At 38.9% G+C, this 16,072-nt stretch overlaps 1 pseudogene; it reads left to right on the forward strand.

Moving 5' to 3' along the window:
• The first annotated feature begins 852 nt into the window (after positions 1-852).
• LOC100654473 (peptidyl-prolyl cis-trans isomerase B-like) lies at positions 853-6,135 on the forward strand (annotated as a pseudogene).
• The last annotated feature ends 9,937 nt before the right edge of the window (positions 6,136-16,072 follow it).

The raw sequence follows: 16,072 nt of genomic DNA on the forward strand, positions 1-16,072 counted from the left end.
TGAACAACGTTATGCCCCCCAAGCTGGGAACTCTGGGTCCATGGACTTGCAGCTCCCCTTACACCTGCCTAATCCCTTGTGAGCCAATTCAATTCTGCATGCCCTCATTAGCATAAGAAAGCAGCGCATACACCTGAAGCCCATTCTCACATGTAACAGTCAAAGGGGAGCTGCAGATTTGTAACATTCAACACTGCCTTGCCCCTTAGGAAGGGGCCTTACCCACCCACACTGCGGGCCTGAGGTTTGGTGGAGCCAATCATTCCATCTAGCTGTCTATAATGGGGGCCTGAGAAATAATGGTGCCTCCCAACCCTTCCAGCCAATGGCACTGGGTGCCCAAGGACTGGCTGCACTATGCCCCCTCATTACACTTTCTAGGGGATAGGGACACACTGTCCAACCAGGCACCTGGAGGCAGCCTTCAGCCCCCTGCCTTTCCCTACACATTGCCCCCCCCATTGCAATAAGAGACCTGTGCCTGCTCCCAACACCCCCACATAGTCCTGCCCACCTCGAATTGTAGGGGGAGAGTCCGCACCACACACTCAGTGACCAATGACCCAGACACCTGTGCCCTTGATAACCGTGTTCATGCAAGAACAGTGAATGGACTCCTGGGCTCGTACGCCTCGTAGCTACTCTGACCACATGGAGATAGAACGTGAGAGCTTTAATGATGCCAACAACCAAAGTAGCTCACACACCCAGCCTACTCAGGGTTATCAAAACAAAACAAAACAAAAATACAGGATGCAGTAAACAAAAATGCAATAAATAAATAAATATAATAACTTATTGATGCCTCAGAGACAACAGTCAATATCAAATCATACGAAGAAGCAAGACAAGATGGCTTTGGCAAGTGATCAAAATAAAGAACCAGAAAACTTTCTGGAAGAAGATAAGGTAATGGAACTACCTGAGACAGAATTCAAAAGAATAATATACACAGCTCTCCAAGAGGTCAGGAAAGAAATCAGGCAAAATTCAGACCAAGCCAAGGAACATACAGACAAAGTAATAGTAGAATTCGGGAAAAGAATACAAGACCAAAATGACAGAAGAAACAGGCTGCTAGAAACCATACAGAGACACCAAGCAGAAGATAGAAGGTCATAGGAGCAGAATTGAGACGATGGAAGTCAGAAGTAATGAGATTGAAGATAAATCCCTTGACACCAATTTGTTTGAGGAAAAACCAGAAGAATGAATGAAAAACCATGAAGAAAACCTAAGAATTATGTAGGATACTATCAGAGGAAAAACTTATTAGTGATGGATAACAGAAAACACAAAGAAAATTGTTGAAGGTTTGCTTGCAGAAAACTTCCCTAATATCATGAAAGATGAGAAGCTATCTATCCAGAAAGTTCAATGAACACAATACAGGGTAGACCACAAAAGAAAGTCACCAAGACATATCATAATCAAACTTGCCAAAACTAAAGACAAAGAATCTTGAGAAGGACTAGGGATAAACAAAAAGTCACCTACAAAGGAGACCCAATAAGACTAAGCTCTGACTACTCAGCAGAAACCATAGAAGCAAGAAGGCAATGGAATGACATATATGAAGCCTTGAAGAAAAAAAAAATGCCAACCAAGAATTATATATCCAGCAAAAATGTCTATCAAATACAATGACAAAATTAGGTCATTTCCTGACAAACAGAAATTAAAACAATTTGTGAAACCCAGACCAAAATTACAAGAAATAGTAATAGGAGTCTCCAGTTAGAGAGCCAACAACATCAGACAACAATCCAAGACTAAGACACAGGATGGATCAATGAGTTATCAACCCAGATAGAGAATTCACAAAAACAAATCAAAGCAAAAAGACTTAACAAAAGGAACCAGAGACATCAATGTGTTAACGATGATAGCTTCAAAACAAAAAAGAGGGAATAAACAGTGTAGTCATTGACTCATATGGAGAGGAAGTTAAGGTGACATCAAGAAATAAAATACTGATTTAAATTTAGAAAAATAAAGGTAAATTTCTAGGTAACCACAAAGGAACCTAATATGCCTACCCACCAAAATAAAAAAGAAAAGCTTAAAGACTCAGTAAACACAAAATCAACAATAGTAAAAGAGATGAAAAGAAAATACATAAATAAAAAACTCAGCACACAAAATTAAGTGGAACAAAGAGTCTGTCAACATCACAAAACAAAAAACAAAATGACAACAGCAAACTCATACCTATCAATAATTACACTGAATGTAAATGGCCTAAATGCACCAGTAAAGAGACAGAGAATGACAGAACGGATTAAAAAAAAAAAATCCATCTATATGCTGTCTACAACAGACACACCTTAGATACAAAGATATAAACAAACTAAAACTCAGTGGACAGGAAAAAATATATCAATCAAACAGCAATCAAAAAGTGCAGGAATGGCAATATTAATCCCTGAAAAAAATAGACTTTAAAACAAAATCCACTACAAAGGATAAAGACACTAACGATTAAAGGGTCAATACACCAGAAGGACATAGCCATAATAAATATATACACAGCCAATAGCAGGGCTCCAAAATACATAAAACAAACTCCAACAGCATTGTAAAGAGAAATAGACAGCTCCACAATAATAACAGAAGACTTCAACACACCACTTTCTGTGAAAGACAGAACATCTAGAAAGAAACCCAGTAAAGATATAGGAGATCTAAATGCTCCAAGCAACCAACTTGACCTCACAGACATACACAGAACATTCCACCCAACAACAACTAAGTAAACATTCTTTTTTAATGCACATGGAACATTCTCCAGAATAGACCACATTATAGGCCACAAAGCAAGCCTTAACAGAACGTAAAACATTGAAATAATAGCATATTCTCTGATCATAATGCCATAAAAGTAGAAATCCCAACAACAACAACAACAACAAAAAAATCCATGACCCAAATGGCTTTACTGGAGAATTCTACCAAACTTTCAGAGAAGAGTTAACACCAATACTACTAAAGCTATTTCAGGAATAAAAAAGGAAGGAATACTCCCAAACTCATTCTATGAAAGCAGCATAACCCTGATAGAACACCCTGATACCAAGCCAAAAAAAGAAAACTACAGACCAATATCCCTCATGAACACAGATGCAAAAATCCTCAACAAAATTCTAGCCAACAGAATTCAAAGGCATATCAAAAAAAACAAAAAAAAAATCATGACCAAGTGAGATTCAAAACAGGTATGTAGGAATGGTTCAACATTAGAAAATCAATCGACGTAATCCATCACATAAATAAAACAAAAGATAAGAACCACATGATCTTATCAACTGACCCAGAAAAAGCATTTGACAAAGCCCAACACCCATTGCTGATAAAAACTCTCAGCAAAACAGGAATAGAAGGGAAATTCTCCAACACAATAAAAGGCATTTATACAAAGTCGATAGCCAACATCTTTCTAAATGGAGAGAGATTGAAAGCATTCCCCTTGAGAACAGGAGCCAGACAAGGATGCCCTTCATCACCACTCTTATTCAGCATTGTGCTGGAGGTTGTAGCTAGAGCAATAAGGCTAGAAAAAGAAACAAAGGGCATACTAATTGCTAAGGAAGAGGTAAATTATCTCTTTTCGCAGATGATATGATCTTATATGCAGAAAACCTCAAAGAATCCACAAGAAAGCTACAGGAACTAGTAGATTTCAGCAAAGCATCAGGATACCAGACAAACACACAAAAATCAGTAGAATTTCTCTACGCTGACACAGAGGACATTGAAAAGGAAATTACCAAATCAGTACAATTTACAATAGCCCCCAAGAAAATAAAGTACTTAGGAATAAAACTAACCAGGGGTGTAAAAGGCCTAAACAAAGAAAACGGTGCTGCAAGAAACCAAAAGAGACCTACATAAGTGGAAAAATATGCCATGTTCATGGATAGGAAGATTCAATGCTGTGAAAATGTCAGTTCTACCCAAAGCAATCCAGAGATGCAATGCAATCCCAATCCAAATGCCTACAGCATTTCTTAATAAGATGGGGAAACAAATCACCAACTTTATATGGAAAAGGAAGAGGGTCCGAATAAGTAAAGCATTACTGAAGAAGAAGGACAAAGTGGGAGGCTTCACACTACCTTATTTTAGAATCTGTTATACAGCCACGGTAGTCAAAACAGTCTGGTACTGGTACAACAGGCACATAGACCAATGGCACAGAATTGAGAACCCAGATACAAATCCATCCATCTATGAGTAGCTGATATTTAACAAAGGCCCAAAGTCCGTTAATTGGGGAAAAGATAGTCTCTTTAAAAAATGGTGCTGGCAAAACTGAATGCCCAAGTGTAAAAAAGAAAACAAGACTCATGCCTCACACCATACACAAAAACTAACTCAAAATAGATTAAAGACCTAAATATAAAATCTAAAACGATAAAGATTATAGAAGAAAAAATAGGGACAACACAAGGTGCCCTAATACATGGCATAAATAGTATACAAACCATAATTTACAATGTATAAACATCAGAAGATAAATTAGATAACTGGGAGCTCCTAAAAATCAAACACATATGCTCATCAAGAGACTTCACAAAAAGGGTAAAAGAGAACCTACAGACTAGGAAAAAAAATTTTTTTGGCTACAACATATCCAGTAAGGGTCTTATCTCTAAAATCTACAAGATAGCACAACACCTCAACAACAAAAAGACAAATAATCCCATTAAAAAATGAACAAAGGATATGAACAGACATTTCACCAAAGAAGACGTTCAGGCGGCTAACAGACTCATGAGAAAATGCTAGTTTGAGAAATGCAAATCAAAACTGCCTTGAGCTCCACTGCTGGGCTGCTTCTCTAGTGGATACTGCACCTGCCAGGGTGGAATACAAACCTGCTCTTCGCCTCCGCCCTCATTGTGGGCTCGGTCTCCCTCCTGATGCTCCCAGGGCCCTCTGTGGCTGATGAAAAGAAGGGCCCCAAAGTCACCATCAAGGTGCACTTGGACCTGTGAATTTAAGATGAAGATGTAGGCCAGATGGTCATCAGTCTCTTCGTAAAGACTATTGCAAAAACAGTGGATCATTTTGTGACCTTAGCTATAAGACACAAAGTGTTTTGCTATAAGGACAGCAAATTCCATTGTATGATCTAGGACTTCATAATCCAGGGCGGAGGCTTCACCCTAGGAGATGGCGCTGCAGGAAAGAGCATCTATGGCGAACGCTTCCCCAATGAGAACTTCAAGCTGAAACACTATGGGCCCACCTGGGTGAGCATGACCAATGTAGGCAAAGACAACAATGGCTCCCAATTCTTTCTCACTACAGTTAAGACACCCTGGTTAGATGGCAAGCATATGGTGTTTTGCAAAGTTCTAGAAGGCATGGATGCAGTACGGAAGGTGGAGAGCACCAAGATAGATGCTTGGGACAAGCCCCTAAAGGATGTGACAATTTCAGACTACAGCAAGATCAAGGTGAAGAAGCCCTTTGCCATCACCAATGAGTAGGGCCCCAGGGACCCCTTCCCTTTGAGTGACTTTCTGTGCCCTCTAGGGGTGAAGGTGGCCTGCCACAGGGTTCTGCACTGTGCTATCCCTTGTGCTGGCATCTGACAGGGTAGACCTACGCCCCCACACTCCACAGGCCCAGTTTTGTAACAAACTTCTGCAAACGCTGACCAATAAAAAAAAGGTGGGTTAAAAAAAAAAAATACATTGAGAGGCCATCTCACTCTGACAATACTGGCACTAATCCAAAAAACACAGAATAACAAATGCAGTAAAGGTTGTGGAGAGACTGAAACTCTTATGCACTGATGGTAGAAATGCAAACTGGTACAACCACTTTGGAAAATGATATGGCACTTCCTTAAAAAGCTATAAATAGAAATACCAGATGATCCAGCAATCCCATTCTTAGGTATATATCCTAAAGAAGTAAGAACCATCACACAAATAGACATATGCACACCCATGTTCATTGCAGCACTATTCACAATAACGAAAAGTTGGAAACAACCTAAATGCCCACCAACAGATGAGTGGATAAATAAATTACAGTACGTAAACACAATGGAATACTATGCAACAATAAAGAACAATGATGAATCCATGAAATATCTCAAGACATGGATGAATTTGGTAGGCATTATTATGCTGAATGAAATAAGTCAGTCACAAAAGGACAAATATTGCATGAGATTACTACTATAAGAACTCAAGAAAAGGTTTACACATAGAAAAAATCATTCTTTGAGGGTTACAAGGGTGTGGAGGGAGGGAGAGGTGAAGCCACTAACTAGGTAGCAGACAGATGTCAACTCTGATGAAAGGAAGGACAATACGCAATACAGGGAAAGTCAGCACAACTGGACCAAAGCAAAAGCATAGAAGTTTTCTAGACACATTGAAACACTTTAAGGGACCGAGTAGCTGGGGCTGGTGCCTGGGGACCTTAGTCTTGGGGACTATCTAGGTCAACTGGCATAACAACGTTTATAAAGAAAATGTTCTACGTCCCACTTTGGTGAGTAGCATCTGGGGTCTTAAAAGCCTGGGAGCAGCCGTTTAAGATACACCTATTGGTCCCATCCCACTGGAAGCAAAGAAGAATGAAGAAAACCAAAGACACAAGAAAATATTAGCCCAATGGACTAAAGGACCACATGAACCAGAGACTCTACCAGCCTGAGACCAGAAGAAGTAGATGGTGCCCAGCTACCACCAACTACAGCCCTGACAGGGATAACAACAGAGAGTCCCAGACAGAGCAGGAGAAAAATGTAGAACAGAGTTCAAATTCATGTAAAAAGATTAGGCTTACTGGTCTGACAGAGACTGGGGGAACCCCTGAAACTATGGGTCCCCGGTGCTCTGTTAACCCAGAACTGAAACTATTCCTGAAGCCCGCTATTCAGACAAAGATTAGACAGGAATATGAAACAAACAAACAAAAAAAATAACACAAGTGAGGAACATCCTTCTTAGCTCAAATACATGAGATCAAATGGGCAGATCTTGTCCAAAAGCAGGGTGAGAAGGTAGGAAGGGACAGGAACTGGACAAATGTACACAGAGAACCTGGAGTGGAAGGGGGGAGAGTTCTATCACGTTTTGGGGATTGCAACCAATGTCACAAAACAATATGCATATAAATTTTTGAAAGAGAAATTAACTTGAGCTGTGAATTTCACCAGAAGCATAATAAAAAGAAAAAAAAAAAAGAGTGAAGTAAATAGAACTGTCTGAGATTAATTTCACTTTATGATTGTTTGTTTGGGCCACTGGTGTCATTAGAATTCACCAAGATAGATAATTTAAGGGGGTGGGAGGAGACAGATATGGCAGGAGCGATGGTGAGATTAGAGTTTAAGATGCCTGCGTAAGCCCCAGATAAAAATGTCTACTGTCTCATATGTACCTGGAAAATAGTAGTTGCTCAACAAACATTACAAGAATCAATGTACTGCTATAGAGCTCGAGATGAGCCCTAGGGTGAAACATGTATTTGGCAGTCACAAACATGTATGTACTTAAAGCCATGGGCATGAGTGACATAGACTCCAAAGAGTATATACTCAAGAAAGGAAGAGGGAACATAGTTACATAATCCCCTGAGACAACCAAGAGTTAAGATATAGAAGAAATAAGAAATGTAGGGAAGAAGAACAAAACTGAGAAGTCACCAGAAAGTTCTCAGTTACATCAACAGAAGAAAATATCAAGAAGTCAAATAAGATGAGGAATGAATAGTAACCATTGTGAATGAATAACAGCACGGTCTTCAGAAGAAAACAGGAGAAGTTAAAAGTAGAAGTGGATCAAATAAGGAAGGTTTTTAGGGAAAACAGAAATACAAAATTAAATTAAAATTCACAGTGGAGGCAATGAGAAACAAAAAAGAGAGTCATCAGAAAATTAAATAGCACATAATGTGGACTATAAATGAGAATGCAAATGTCTAGGGTTGTATAGAAGGTTGACTAAAAGTGAGGGATTTGAAACCAGATTGTTGCTATTATTAGATGCTATCGAGTTGAATCTGACTCCTGGAGACCCCGTATGACATAATAGAACAATCACATACGGATTTTCTTGCCAGGTTCCTCTCCTGAGGAGCCCTGAGTGGGTTCGAACTGCCAACCTTTCAGTCAGCAGCCAAGTGCTTAACCATTGCACCACTAGGGCTCCTTGAAACCAGATTACATGGGCTTAAGGCCTAATTCTGGCACTCTCTAATCATATAATCTTGGGAAAAATTACTCAATCCAGTCTGGCTTCTGTTCCTTCACTAGTAAAATGGAAATAGTAATAGATCCTACTGCTTTGGGTTATCATGAAGATTAATGAGTTAAAGCACATACAGTTCATAGAAAAGTGCCTAATATTTAGCAAGTGATCAACTATTACTAGCTATGATAATGATTGTTTCCAAAATGCAGTTAAAAAGTGTATAAAGATGAAAATTATGAAGCAATAACAGAAAAGTACAGAGATGGACGCTTAATATTTAGATAATTTGGTACAGAAGCAAAAATCAAAGTTAAATTAGCTGAGAAAAAATACTTAGGTGAAAAAAGCCCATGTAGATTGAAAGAGAAAGTCAATGAAAATAAAAGTACAAGTTAATTATATCTCAGCAAAGAAGACTACAAATATAATTATTTTAATTCGTAAAAGTATACAGGTGTAGTGAGAGGTCGGTGTAGTTACAAGGAAATAAAATTCAGACTGGCCTAATAAATAGAAGAAACTATAATCAACCTCACATAAAATTAAAGCATTGCACATTAAAGCTAAGAGATACCTTTTTCCAAGTATTAAACTAGCAAGTGCTGAAAGTTGGGGGAAGAGTGTAAATTGATAACAAGCACCTTAGAAGACCGTCAGTATGTACCAAAGCTGAACTTACCCATACTCTATAAACTAGCAATTCTAGCCCTGTGTATATACACAGCATAGTGAAAGATACATGCACCAAATGATATGTACAATAATTTGCATCATTGTTTGAAATAGCCAAAGTAACACAACCCATGTCTGTCAACAGAGTAGGTGAATAAATTGTAGTACAGTTATAAAAAAAAGTTATAGAATGTAATATTCCACTGCAATGAACATGAACACACTACTCCTACACTTACAATGCTGAGTGAAAGAAGCCAAATTCAAAAGAGTGTATACTGCATTACTCCATTTATGTAAAATTTTTAAAATGGTAAAACTAATCTTTAGGGAAAGATTTCAGGATAGTAGTGACCTGTGTGTGTGTGTGTGTATGTAGGGAGAGTGAGGGGTAGTACCTGGAAAGGGTACCAGGGATTCGTTTGGAGTGTTGTAATAAACTATTTCTTGAGATGGTCATAATTACATGAGTATGAACTCTTTGTAAAAATCCATCCAACTGCATACTTATGGTTTGTGCATTTTCTGTAGGTATGTTATATATTAACGAAAACATTTACTTAAAATTATTGATTTAGATGATATTATAAATTGATGTGTGCTTTATAATTTTTTTTAACTCTGTTGGTGAAGATACAGAAAACAGCCATTCTCTTTACACTTTTGGGGACTTCACACTGTACAGCTTTTATGAGGCAAATTGTATGACCTACCAAAATTTAAAGGGCACCTGGTATTTTATCCAGAAATCTTACTCTTAGAATTTATCCTGTAAGTACTTTTCTATAAAAAAAAAAAAAATTTTTTTATATAAGTAGGTAAACGCATACCTACATAAGAAATTTTATTGCAGCATTGATACCAAAATACTGGAAACAAGATAAATGTTGATCAGACTGGTTCAATAAACTATGGACCACCAGTGCAGTAGAATGTAATTCAGTCATTAAAAATAATCAGTAGATATAGATGAATGAATATGAAAAGATATCCAAACTATATTAAGTGGAAAAAAAAAAAAAGACTAGTATGATCCCACTTCTTTATAAAAGATAATAAGAGATGGGGCCAGCAAGTCAGAGACAGAAAGAAAGAGGAGATTTGTATTCAGAAAATATGTGGAAATATAGACAAATTTTTTTATTGGTAATTTTTACAGGAAATGAAATTGTGAGGGAGGTGGTAAGGCCACCTTTTTCTTTTTATTCTTTTATGTTGTTTAAAAATTTACAGTTATCATGTATTGATCTTATATTAAAAAAAAAAATAGTAATGAAAAATGAAGACCCTTGCCAGCAAACTCTGACAGACTCAATGAAGACCGCCCCACCCTTCACCTCAAGCCTCAACTTCCTGCTTCCTTGTTTACTTCTGCCAGGTTCTGATCTTGGCTTTGAACCATGATCTCAAGTTCTTGCTCCAATCAACATTTGGCTCCTTCCTTCCTGTCATCCAGTAATTAACAGGTTCCAACCCTTAATTCTACTTGGCCCTGCCGGGCGGCCTATGACATTTACCTGCTTTCACCTGATAACTGACCTTCATTTTATTCCTAAATCGCAGGCCTTCCTTCTAGATGTAATTTTACTTTCATCCACTACTCTTTAGAAATGACAACTGTCATAACCTTGGTTTCAGTATCTATATGACCCATATTAAGGCTAATGATCAATATTTAATGATAATTAACTCTTATTAAGTCAGCTTCTATACCCAAAGCATTGTACAAGTTATTTTAGCCATTATATTATCCAATCTAATCCCGATAACCTTTTGAAGTAGATGCTATTATTATTCCAGTATTATATATAAATAAATTGAGGCACAGATTATATATGGCATAGTGGTTAAGCGCTCCACTGCTAACTGAAAGGTCACTGGTTCAAACCCAGCAGCCACTCCGCAGGAGAAAGATGTGGAAGTTTGCTTCGGTAAAGATTATAGCCTTGGAAACCCTATGGGCAGTTTACCCTCCTCCGTAGGGTTGCTATGTGTCAGAACCAACTCATCGGCAATGGGTGGTAAGCTTTGGAGCTGAGATTTGAATTGAGGTTCATTTTACACAGAATTCGTGCTTCTGACCATTAATTACACCATATACTAGATTTTATTCATCCCTTACTTTTATTTGTGTAATATTCCTTATTTAGTTGTAAATTTCTCAAAAGAAATAACAGTATTTGGTCATTGATCTTAGAACACTGCACATACAAGTAATGGGGCAGCATCCATAATCAAATCTTAAAAGCTCACCTGTTAATCACAAGATCGACACTTCGAATCTACCAGCCGCTCTTTGGAAACTCTGTGGGGCGGTTCTACTCTGCCCTATAGGGTCGTTATGAATTGGAATTGACTCTACAGCAAAGTGTTTGGTTTTTGGTTTTAGGAGTAAATATAGTGATCAAGGAGTCAGAGTAAATAGGTGCTAACCAAACAACAAAAAAGCAATTGACACCTGGATCTTGAAGGAAAGATGTATGTCAGATCATTAGCTCACCTGGATTTCTGGTTTTCAAAAGATCTACTACAGTCATGAGTCATTTAAAGTCACAGTTCATTCAGTGAAATATGATGTTATGTGATTTGGATGTTGTGTGAACACCATATTATATCCAGGCAGTCCCCGGGTTGCAAACATCCAACTTACATACAACTTGTAGTTACCAGCCAACCCCTGTAAAGCCTATTAAAAAATTCTAGGTACATACAGTGGTTCCTAATAACAAATGGGCACTACCTTGTGACACATATCAAGAATTATTATTATTATTATCATATTGTTATGTTAAAGATGTTTTTGTGTATCTGGAAGTGTTTCTTTAATGTTTGTTTATGCATAGAATTGTAGACTATATACTACATACTAAGACAAATATTTAACCAAGTGACATTAGATACAAACCGTACCTGTTATGATTTATATATAAATTTGACTTGAAGATAGATTTAGGAACATGTACATAATCTGGGGACTGTCTGTAGTCAAGACTGACCAACCAACCACCTTGCTGGAACCCTTGCTAGCAAGCACTCTTATAGAAGAAATTTTTGACTCTCCTTATATTGCTGGAACTCAGTTGTGCTCAACTAGAGTCTCCTTATCTATGCTATGGGTTTTTAATTTATTTCTCTTATTTCGTGTACAATGGAAACCCTGGTGGTGTAGTGGTTAAGTGCTACAGCTGCTAATCAAAAGGTCAGCAGTTCAAATCCGCCAGGCACTCCTTGGAAACTCTATGGGGCAGTTCTACTCTGTCCTATAGGGTCACTATGAGTTGGAATCGACTCGATGGCAGTGGGTTTTTTTTTTTTCAATTTCATTTACGCTGCTTTTTTTGTTACACTATATGATGGATGCATATAAAAAATATACCTTTGGGAAAACAATTAAAGTTTGTTAATTTGGAGAAAAGAAAAAGAAGAAGATTACAGAGGAAAATTTCCTGTGTTGAAGAACAATCTGAGAAAATAGATTCCAGCACAGAAACTAAGAGAAAAATGGAAGATAAATACAATGCAGTTGGGGCTTAGAAGTGGATATCAGACTGTCTTACTAAAGTGCATAACTGTGACTACTAAACTGTCAGTGGGGCAATTAGAAAATATTTCCTAGAAGATATAAAACCCAAACTGAATCTTATAGGCCAGTCTGGAAAAGGATGAGAGCATGAGAGGAGTCTTAGAGACATAGAATAATGGTTCATAAAAAAAATGTACTCCTGTAAATCAACTTATGCTCTGCTCTAGAAATCTCATGGTGATGCCTGTGGCCACGTTTGCTTTCATTAAACACCATAATCCCCCAAAACATTAACAAAAATAGACTGTTTTAGATTACCTGAGTTCTACAGGAGCCCTGGTGATGCAGTGGTTAGGAGCTTGGCTGCTAACCAAAAGGATAGCGGTTCAAAACCAACAGCTACTCATTCGAAACCCTATGGGGCAATTCTACCCTGTCCTATAGGGTTTTATGAGTCATAATCAACTCAATGGCAATGGGTTTAGTTTATGGTTTGTGTTCTACAACATCAAAGATTTCCCAACTGGAGCCAGACCTAGAGACTTTTGGACAATCTTTGTAGGACTGAGCAGGCTGAGGATCAACCTTCTGTGGTCCATGTCTACCCAAGTCTGTTTTCCTCAAAGAAACAACAAAGTTGTTTCAAATGTTCAAGAAAAATGATCTCTATTAAAAAGTTTAGCTAAATATCATACTGGCCAGTGATACTGACCTTCTTCGCTGTTAGCTATAGGGTTGTTGCTGTCACTCCACCACACACACACCACAATGAAGACAGAAATACAGACTGAAAAACACGTGATGAGAGAATTTCAATTCTAATATTTGCACTAATTGCTTCTTCCTTCAAAAACTTTACCCAAGTCACGTGTTGTACCTCTTAAAAATGAGACACTAACAACGTTCTACCCACCCCATCCTGCTAGGCTAAGACCCAAAGAGAAATAAGGGATGCAGTTGATCTGATGAAAACAAACTAAAACCTTGTCTATCAGGGGATAACGTCCATCCAGCATAGAGCTCAAAGGTGCCATTGTCCTCTTGGTCTTTACAATGGAAGCTGCCGTATTTCTCCCAGAACGGTGGTAAAAGCAACTCTAGAGCTTCCTCCAAAATGCTGCTGCCCCTGCTCATCGCAGCCTTGCTGGCCCTCAGCTCAGTTCAGAGCACAGAGAACGGTAAGGCGGAAGAGGGTGTTGTTGCTCTGCTTGGGGCTTGGGAGAGCTCACTGCAGTGAGACAGGGGAGAGGGATGAGAGGAAAGAGGGGCCTTCAGCGTTTTTATGACCAGTCATGTCTTCATTTCATATGAAGGTCCTTATATTTTGTTCAAAGTAAAACTGGAATCCACTGAAGAGTTTCAACCAGGGGAGTAGTGAGAGATGATTTGCCTTTATACAAAGTTCCCTCTGAGTGCACTGTGAAGGGTGCACCAGAGGATGGCAAGACTGGTACAGGCAAGTCCAGTTGTGGGGATATTGTAGTAATCAAGGTAGACAGTGGGCAAAGGTGGTCTTGCTATGGGATGCGTTATAGCTGGGAGAGAGAGACATACATTAGTGCTATTTTGGAGAGAAACAACAGGACATAAATTTGTCTCTCTCTACATAGATAACAGGGTCCAGTTTCTCATTTTTCTCTTATCTGCATTTAATATTTCAAAGTGCTTTGAGCAGTATTTGGGAAATTGTATCCAAATGTTTATTCCTGATGGCCCTCTTAAGAAATCATGTGAAGGTAAGCAAAGTATTTAATGAAGAAGGAGGGCAGAAGAATACTAAAATGTGATATGGAAATATCAGAGCACTGAATTAACCTAAATCAGCATGAAGGTTCAAGAGACTCCAGGGAGAATGAGAGGGGGCTTCTCTATGTTGAGTTTCTGATTGATATTCGGCATAGTAACAATGCTGCCACTCCTTAAATCTTCCCCCTTTTCCAGTAGCACCACAGACAGTGGCTGACACTTTAACTTAGGGGATACTCAGGCTGTGATTAGAAGTCCCCTTTCCCTATAGAACAGTGTGAATGAACCCTGAAGGACTTAACATTTCACTTTATCCTATGCTTCTTTTCCTCGATGGCACCTATGAAGACAATTCTGCCTTGTCATTGTTGTTGTTGTTAGGTGCCATTGAGTCGGTTCCAACTCATAGCGACCCTATGCACAACAGAATAAAACACTGCCCGGTTCCGCACCATCCTTACAATCGTTGTTTTGCTTGAGCTCATTGTTGCAGCCACTGTATCAATCCACCTCGTTGAGGGTCTTCCTCTTTTCTGCTGACCCTGTACTCTGCCAAGCATGATGTCCTTCTCCAGGGACTGATCTCTCCTCACAACATGTCCAAAGTATGTAAGACACAGTCTCGCCATCCTTGCTTCTAAGGAGCATTCTGGCTGCACTTCTTCCAAGACAGAATTGTTTGTTCTTTTATCAGTCCGTGGTATGTATATTCAATATTCTTCGCCAACACCACAATTCAAAGGCGTCAACTCTTCTTCGGTCTTCCTTATTCATTGTCCAGCTTTCACATGCATATGACGTGATTGAAAATACCATGGCTTGGGTCAGGCACACCTTAGTCTTCAGGGTGACATCTTTGCTCTTCAACACTTTGAAGAGGTCCTTTGCAGCAGATTTACCCAATGCAATGCGTCTTTTGATTTCCTGACTGCTGCTTCCATGGCTGTTGATTGTGGATCCAAGTAAAATGAAATCCTTGACAACTTCAATCTTTTCTCCTTTTATCATGATAAATTCTGCCTTAATACTAGGTAAATTCTAATTAATCCTCAATCAACTTTATTTCTGTTTTTTTCCTCAGAAAATTTTCAGTCGTCCAGTATCTTGTTATGATCATTATTTTGTCAGGAATTGAGTTATGTTAGTACCCCCAAAGATAATAGGCAAACCTTACAGAGTCTTGATTCTGGGACTATGAGCAGGGCCTTCAGCATGAATAACAGAGATGCCTGGCTTACAGGAGGAGTGGGCTTCCTGTTCCCCTGGGCTAGAAGTGACTGTAGAGAGAGGACTTACAAAAGGAAAGAAGTCCTAATTCTGACTTCTCCTTCCTACAGAGAGCCACTCAACTGTTAGTGTCTTCTGTAATGTTCCTCTCTGTACATATATGGCTTCAGGGAAAAATGCAAAGACAATGGTCGGGATCCCTCTTCTCTGTTTTTCCATTCAACAGTGTCCCTGTGGCTAATAAAAATTTGTCACAGCTATTTAGTGAATCCTGTGTAGATCAACACTTTGTCTTCTCCCTGTCTGTATTTCTCTACCTGGGCCTTGGAGCCTAGGACACCAGCTCTAGCTTCCAGCTCATGCTTAGGTGCCCAGATTTGGAGTACAATTGGCAGGTTCTTTCAGTGGCAGCAACTTAACTGGCAACATAATTTATGACCACTTTCCTTCTCTTCTGTCCTTGGAGACATCCTCTGGTAATTCCAAGAAGGTATGCAAGATCTCTTCTTTGCCAACTTTAGGGATGCATGCTTGTGCCAAGAGCAAAGAAACAACACTTTCAATATCACCAGTATGTGGATTAAAAGGAACACTGCAATAGGAAGCAATGGGCAGAAGGGAGGTTGGCAATTGAGAGGCACATTCTGGAGGGGGGTGCTATCTGATTAGGTCAGCAGAGATAAAA

Source organism: Loxodonta africana, chromosome 4 (genome assembly GCF_030014295.1).
Source record: "Loxodonta africana isolate mLoxAfr1 chromosome 4, mLoxAfr1.hap2, whole genome shotgun sequence".
Taxonomy (NCBI): Eukaryota; Metazoa; Chordata; class Mammalia; order Proboscidea; family Elephantidae; genus Loxodonta; species Loxodonta africana.